The sequence below is a fragment of the Sceloporus undulatus genome, chromosome 4, assembly GCF_019175285.1.
Source record: "Sceloporus undulatus isolate JIND9_A2432 ecotype Alabama chromosome 4, SceUnd_v1.1, whole genome shotgun sequence".
Lineage (NCBI taxonomy): Eukaryota > Metazoa > Chordata > Lepidosauria > Squamata > Phrynosomatidae > Sceloporus > Sceloporus undulatus.
In genome coordinates this window covers 167,293,721-167,302,063 of record NC_056525.1, presented here as the reverse complement: position 1 = coordinate 167,302,063, position 8,343 = coordinate 167,293,721, and the positions used below count along the sequence as shown (strand labels likewise).

At 40.2% G+C, this 8,343-nt stretch overlaps 1 protein-coding gene across 1 annotated transcript in view; it reads right to left on the bottom strand.

Annotated features, from left to right (window-relative positions):
* Positions 1-8,343, bottom strand: part of CDYL (chromodomain Y like) — a 172,618-nt gene that overhangs the window by 116,489 nt on the left and 47,786 nt on the right. The gene's annotated exons all lie outside the window — the stretch shown is intronic.

Below are 8,343 nucleotides of genomic sequence, written 5' to 3'. Positions count from 1 at the left end.
CATTTAAACAGCATACCTCCAAAGAGACCCCAAGCAGCTTTATTTTGGCAGTCTGTAACAGGCTAATGTGTCTCAAGCCAGGGTGGATGCCTTAGGAACTTTCAACAGCTGATTTTTTTAATGGGACATGTATAAGAGAGGGGGGAGATCAAAGAAGAATGTAAAGAAATCGCAGGCACATGTAATGGAGAACGAAAAGCTAAAGCACAGAATTAGTTCAGGCTTGCTAGGGAGGCTACGAACAACAAAAAGGCCTTTTTTGGATGTATCTGTAGCAAATGGAAAAAGGAGGAAATGGTAGGGCCATTGTGTGGAAAAGATGGGGAAGTGCTAACAGGACAGAGAAAAGGCAGAACTATTCAACACCTTGTTTGCTTCAGTCTTCTCACAAAAAGAAAAAGGTGCTCAACCTGAGGAAAATGGAGCTGAGGATGCAATAAAGGAAATGCAGTGCAGAATAAGTAAATTGGCACTACAGGAATGCCTTGTTAATGTAAATGAATTCAAATCTCCAGGGAGAGATGAATTACATCCAAGGGTAGTAAATGAACTGGTAGAAGTAATCTTGGAGCCATTGGCAATAATCTTTGAGAATGCCTGGAGAATAGGAGTAGTCCCAGCAGAAAATGATGTCCCCATCTTGAAAAGGGGGGAAATGAGACTCAATTACGGTCCAGTTAGCTTCTCATTGATGCCAGGAAACATTCTAGAGCAGATCTTTAAAAAGAGTCTGTAAGCATTTAGGAAGAAATGCCATCATCTCAAAAAGCCAACATGATTTTCCCAAAAACAAGTCATGCCTATATAAGACTAATCTTATCCCTTTTTTGTTTTGGAAAAAATGGCCAGTTTGGTAGCTGAAGGGAATGCTGTGAATATAGCATATCTTGATTTAACTAAGACCATTGAGAAGGTCCTGTATGATATTCTTGGAAAAAAGCTAGTAAACTCTGGGCTAGACAATCCTACTGTTGGGTGGATTTGTAAGTAGTTGACCGACTGTGCCTGAAGGGTGCTTACTAGTGGTTCCTCTTCATCCTGGGGACCAGAGAGCAGCCACAGGGTTCTGTGCTGGGCCCAGTGGTATTCAACATGAAAGAATAGAGAGCCTGCTTATCAAATTTGGAGATGACACCAAATTAGGAGATCAAGGATCAAAATTCAAAACGACCTTAATAGATTAGAAAGCTGGGCCAAAAGTACCAATGAATTTCAACAGGGAGAATTGTAGGATACTACACTAGGGCAGTAAAAGTTAAATGGACAGATATAGGACGGGTGATACCTGGTTTGCCAACAGGACCTGTGAAAGTAATATAGAAGTCCTAGTGGACTACAGATTTAGTCAACAATGGCCTGTTACAGACAGCCAAAATAAAGCTGCTTCGAGTCACAGTGGAGGTATGGTGTTTCAATGATGCATGTGTCCTAAGAGTCCAGAAGTTGCACCAAAGCCACGCTCCAGCCCTAAGGACTGGAGTGTGGCTTTGGTGTGGCTTCTGGACTCTTAGGACACATACATCATTGAAACACCATACCTCCACTGTGACTCGAAGCAGCTTTATTTTGGCTGTCTGTAACAGACCAATATGATGCAGTAGCTAAAAAAAGCCAATGTGATTCCAGGTGGCATCAATGGAAGTATAGTGTATAGATCGAGTTAAGTAATAGTACCACTCTATTCTGCTTTGGTCAGATGTCACCTAAGAATGCTGTGTCCAGTTCTGGGCACAATAGTTCAAAAAGGATGTTGACAAGCTGGAGCATGTCCAGAGAAGGGCAACCAAAAGTAGTAAAAGGTCTGAAAATGATGTCCTATGAGGAGTGATTTAGGGAGCTGGACATGTTTAGCTTGAATAAGCGACATTTAAGAGGTGATATGAAAGCCCTTTTTAAACATTTGAAAGGATGTCATATTGAGGATGCACAAGTTTGCTTTCTGCAGCTCCAGAGAACAGAACCCAGAGCAGAAGATTTCAAACTACAGGAAAAGAGATTCCACCTCAACATTAGGAAGAACTTCCTGACTGTAAGAGCTGTTCAACAGTGGAATACGCTGCTGCAGAGTGTGGTGGAGTCTCCTTCTTTGGAGGTCTTTAAACAGAGGCTGGATGGCCATCTGTCAGGAATGCTTTGATTGTACATTCCTGCAGGGCAGGGGTTGGATTGGATAGCCCTTGTGGTCTCTTCCAACTCTATGATTCCATGAAAATATTCATATACACAGTTTGGCATAATTGTACCCTAGAGAGATAATATCTGCAATAAAACTCATCCCTTGGCTGTACAACTTTTCAATGACTATCACTTTGAGCTGAGCAGGGCTGCTTGTTTGAAGGCCCTCTTCAAAAAAACAAAGTGAAATAAACTCTCAGCCTGTTGTTTCCTCTCTAAGATAGATGAAGCAGGATATCCAGATGAGATGATTATCAGCATATGCAGTTTATCAGCGTAATGAAACCCCAGTCTTACAAGTGGTGTCCTGCAACAGAACATTCAGATAGTAGTGATTTCTCTGAGGGCTCAATAATTTTCCTCTATAATCTGTAGCTGCAACAAAAGTCAGCCTTTTTGTTCCCACTGAACAGATTCAGTCTTTCAGGGCTGAATTTTGCACAGTCTATATTTTGCACCGTTGTATCAGCCCCAACTACTTAAAAATCTTAGTGTTTTCTTGATTTCTATGGACAGCTCTTTCAGATCTTAAAATACTTCTAGCAAGAACTTACCCAGGTGACAAGATGGTACTTCCTATCCTGTGCGGTTACCATCTTGTAACCTTAATGTTCTAGCCAAATACCATGTCCTCTCCCAAAGTATTTGCCTCTCCCTTTGTCAGCTTTTCATGGCCATTGAATCCTCATTGGGATGCCCAGGGAGGATAATCACTAGTTCCTCTGTAAAGACTACTACTGTAAATTGCACAGGGTTGGCATGAATTTACAGATACTGTCTTGTAGGTGTTGCTGTTTCCATCATATTTGTTTGAGTATACAAAAAATTGTGTTAGAAAAAATATAATAGAAATGGCATTCCTCTTATGCAATCTAATGGACAACACTGCTTTACATTGTTGTTGCTGCTACTGTTGTGTTCCTTCAACTCATTTTTGACTTATGGCAAACCTTTCATGGGGTTTTCTTGGCAAGATTGGTTCAGAGGAGGTTTGCCATTTCCTTCCCCTGAGGCTGAGAGAGTGACTTGCCTAAGGTCACCCAGTGAATTTCATAGCCAAGCTGGAATTGAACCCTGGTCTCCAGAGTAATAGTCCAACACCCAAGCCAGTATGCCACACTCTAGTGATATTAATCCACTTTTATTGCTATGGTTTCTGCCTGTAGAATCTTGGGTTTTGCAGTTTAGGGAAGGAAATTTAGAATTCTCAGCAAGAGATCTCCTAGGCCTCGCTAAACTACAAACCCCAGAATGCCACAGGAAACAGCCATAGCAGTATACGTGGAATAAAAGAGCTATGACAATGGAGTGCGGTTTTCTCCAAGATACAGTGTGCCATGCAACTTTGCAATTTCAAGAAGCCAAGGTCTTAATTGCTCCTCTGTTGTCCAAGTTCAATATGACAATGCAATCAGTCCTGTAAAATTTTAACAAGTTTATTAATGGTTATCTATATTCAAACAAGTCTAGTGACGTCTTTTGCAGTACAGAAGAAGAAAGACTTTTCTAAACCTTCACTTTGATGCATTTTCACATGCTATTTTTTTAAAACAACGTGTAGAGCCTAATATTTTGCTTTCTGCAATTAGGAATTTTTTGTATAGTAGACCATTCAATTCATTTCATTTCATACTTACAAGAACTGCTAATACATATATAAAACTAACATCTGATATTAAGAGATTCAAACCTGTGTTACCCCATCATTTCCCTCTCTTTCTGTTGAGAGGGCCTTATTACTAAGCATTAGTAATTAGTAACATTTCATGCACATATAAGCACAAACTCTAGCACTTTTGCAGTATATTGTGAAGAATTTTTTCCCCCCAAAAAAATAATGCGGCCACTTCAAATTATGAACTATTAGTTGTAGTACCCAGTTTAATAGTGGTTAAAATTGTATTAGTCTCATTGTCAGCCCACTCCTCATTATCTTCAGCCCCTTATTGCAAACCCTTTCATGCAGATCTCTCTGCACCTTAATATTTATTCAGATTACAATGGCTTTACCAGGTTTGCAAATCCTTTTGTGGTCCTTATTGTTTTTTGTGCCTCCTCCCCTCCTTGCTTGGGTGTCGTTTTCTTCTCCTAACCTCCACATATGGGTGAAACAGATGGGCAACATAAAGCAGTTTCCAGCCGCCTTGAAGGCAAGACGTTTAGATGATGCACAAGGCAAAAACAGATGGAAAATGAAACCAAGCTGTGTTCTGGGATGCAAAAAGAAGCTGGAGTACTCTGATATCCAGTCATCTATATTACTTTTAAACTTCATTGAAGAAAAGATTACAGTTCCTGGACCCTATACGTTGTCTGTTAATGCTTTCTTAGTAACAGACCACAGTTAGGGTGGTCTTAATTGCTTGTAGAAATCCTACCCGCTGCTGGTGGTGTGTTTGGGCTCCTGGAGGGTTGAGCCCAGGGTCAGCAGTATGGCCAGCTAGTGGTCCAGCTGAATCTCTGTGCCCCAAGACCTCCACCTTCACCCCTGCTATTGCCACACAGCGAGGAGAAAGACAGGGCCATGGGGGTTGGGGGGGACACCAACTCCAGAGGCAGCAAGAGAAAACCTTACAGATGGGGAGAGGTTTCCATTTCTTCTTCATCTCAGGAATTCACTGCATGGCAGCTCCATTTTTTTCCCTGGTGACAGGGGTGTCACCCTCTCAGGATGCACCCAGTGTAGGTCACACACCCCACACATGACTTAGCTACACTACTGCACAAATATGCCCTCCAGATTTGATGCTAGTCCTTTGGACATCCTGTTGAATTTCCTGACGAAGTGTGTTTTGCACTTGCCACATAGCACATTAGTAAAAATTTTTACTGATGACTCTGTACAGTCTGGTATGAGAGTAGTCATTGTTAATCAACCTCAGAGTGCTTTTGCTTTGAAATACCAGGAAAACAGCTTAGTCTCTGAGAGTTAATCGGTTTGTCCGTTACTGCCCCATTTGTACTGTAAGGTTTTCTCTTGGTCTTTGCCTGTTTATATTTTGAATTTTCATTGTCAGGTAATGAACAACCTACCACGGTGCTAGATGAAAGTAGTTTTTTAGAAGTGATTTTGTCACCCGTGTAAATTTTTGATAAGCTTCCAGAGCAAGACATAGACCTTTGAGCAACTGCATTGGTTGAGTCTACTGTGACTGGAGCTTTGTGACACTTTGAGGTATTGTCACTTGCTCGTTGGTGCTTTATGGTTGAACGTGCAGGAGATAATCCTCCAGAAGTCCGCTTCTTATGACAGTTCCGGCTGCTGCATTTTGGTATATGTGGCTCATGAACACAACCACCAAAATTGTGATGATCACCATCAAAAGCTTCATGAGAAGATACAAAACCAGATGACTTTGGTTGTTTCAGCTGATGTACATTTTTCCAATCACCAGAACTGTTCTTAACAGCCACGGCAGGAGAAACAGTTTCTTTTGTTTTTTCTTGGAATATCGTCATACGCTGCAACCTTTCCATTCGGACTAGACGAGATACTAGTTGATCAAATGGCTGATCAAGTGGTTCAGTTAAATCTGATCTCCAGTCATTCACTTTTGACAGTTTTTGTAAATCCAATGTATTGTAAGGTGGAGGCAGAAAATCAGGATATGAAAAAATATCATTCTCTGATGAAGAAGACATGTCTTCCTTCTGTTCTATAGGGTCAGGTTTTAAGTTAGTATTAATATTTTTAAAACTTTTCAGCAAAGCTTTATTTCTTTTCACACTGTCAGGTATATCTTTGTCTTCTACTGGAAGTGTTCCCTTTACATTGTCAGTTCCTCTCTTAAGTTGCCTTTTGAATGTAGAAAGCATGACATCACTTCTTCTATTTTGAGTGGGATAAGAACCAGAAGCAGTGATTTCATTGCCCCTTTTGCAAAAGTCTCCATTGTCATTTCTATGGGACTTCTCTGATGTTGCTCTCTTCATAAAAGAATGCACCAGTGAATTAGTGTGGACAAAGTTTGTAGGAACATCACTAGAGTTGGATGGCATTTGTATAAAACATTTATTCAAGTCTCTAAAGGAAAAAAGAAATGAAACTAATAAGGAATGGCATTTATATCGTGGAAATTAATATTAGCACCACTCACCTTAGAAAATTAAATATGAGTTGGATCCTTGATTATTATTGGCCTGTTACAGACAGCCAAAATAAAGCTGCTTCGAGTCACAGTCACCACACATCTATTGGTTACAACAATTTATAGACCGTACCTTGAAAAAGTACTGTTGAATTCCCGTCTTCTCCTTTTTTCTCAACCAATTATATACGGCCCCCATAAAACCTCTCGGAGGTCAGCCAACATTGAAGAGAGGGGCTGCAGAGAAAGAGCGGAATTGTCCCGGGAGAGGAAGTCCACCAAATATAGCAGTTTGTCCACTTTCGTATTGTTTAGTTGGTGCCTCCAATCCCTGAAGAGGCTCTCTGTAGGAGGGTAATGTAACTGAGCTGGAGGGGGGAAAGCAATGGGAACTTTTCTTTCATGTATCTTCTTAAATTATTTAAGATCCAAACCAAAGCCTTTTATCATTACAGTAAATCATCTGATCCTCCTTTTGTTTAACTGTGGAACACAGGATATCAGTATTCCACACAGTGCCCATGATACAACTCTGTTTTAAGACACCAGTGAGCAATGTTGCTCATAAGTCAAGTTTTGTGTAATCGGCATAAGCTTGAAAATCACTAGCAGTTTTAAAAAGTGCACCTGAACTCTCTGATTGAAGATAAAATGCAGAGATGTGCAAATGTGACTAAACAAAGTTCCAGGAACAAATATCACATGAAACTATTGAATCCAGGTTCTAACTCTAGTACTTTCAAGTGTCATCACAATGACTGAAAGCTCTGGCTAATAAAAATAAATTCCACCCTTTTTTGCAGCTTTTATTAATGTTCTCTCTAGGAATGGTCTAATTCCTCCAGCACAAATCTGCTGGAAGTTGACCATAGAATTGTGCTGGAGTACCTAGAGTTCCTAGAGAAAACATTTTGCCAGGCATTGTAGGTCCTCTAGCATGACTATGATCAACTTCTGACAGATGTTGGAGCACAAAGTTGCACTGGAGGACTGGAGATTCGAGAGGTGTACTCTTAGATAAAAAGAATAGCATTTTTTTAAATTTGTGATTTTTGCACATTCACAGGTGTCTCACCCCTAAACCAAGAGAAGTGTGAGGGATCACTGTACTATGTATGTGGTATATTATATATAAATTAGCTATGGCACTTTACTCACTACAGTCATCTCTTCTAATTTGCGGACTTGTAGTCCGCGGTCTCGCACTTTTGCGACAGCAAGATGGGAAGGGATTAAATGGTGTGCGCAGGAGCATGTGCCCATATAATTAATTGGGTTTGAATATATGAGAATTTCCATTTGCACGGGGGTCCAGAACGGATGCCCCACAAATGTAGAGTGATGACTGTATTAATTTCAAGACTGCCCACCCATGTTGAAAAACTGGCCACTGGAGGAAATCATTGCGCTTATTTGCTTGCAGGACTATACTTTTGCAGGACATCATAAAACAAAGTATCAAAATTCCATTCTACTTTTCATCTGATGAAGACTCCTGCTCAATTTCATCTTCAGAAGGCTTCCTTTAAATTTGTCTTCTATTTTGCTTCTACTCCTACGTCTGTGGCCACCCCGTGACCTGGATCTCCTCTAAGACGAGATCTACTTCGTCGACCCATCCCTGAAAGTGGGAAAAATGTTTTAAAACTGTGAAGAAGAACAAATACTCCTTTTAAACTAATGAATATATTCTTATGCTTAGACATAAAGGATAAGAGAGTTTGGGAAGTGAGTATACAATGAGAAGGAAGAAAAAAAAAGAAGAAAACACGTTGTTGTGTGCCTTTATGTTATTTCCAATTATGGTAACCCTAATCTGGTATTTTCTTGGCATCTTTCTTCAAAGGGGGTTTGCATTGCCATCCCTGAGGGTGAGAGAGGTTACTTGCACTAGGTCACCCAGTGGGTTTCCATGGCTGAGATGAGATTTGAATCCAGTCGTAGTCTTAGCTCAAACCTCTACACAAGCGCTCTTCTCTCTCCCTCTCTCTCTCTCTATATATATATATATATATATAAATGAATAACTGTTGTTAGTTAATATATGTCTATTATATATTATAGACATATTTTATTTTAT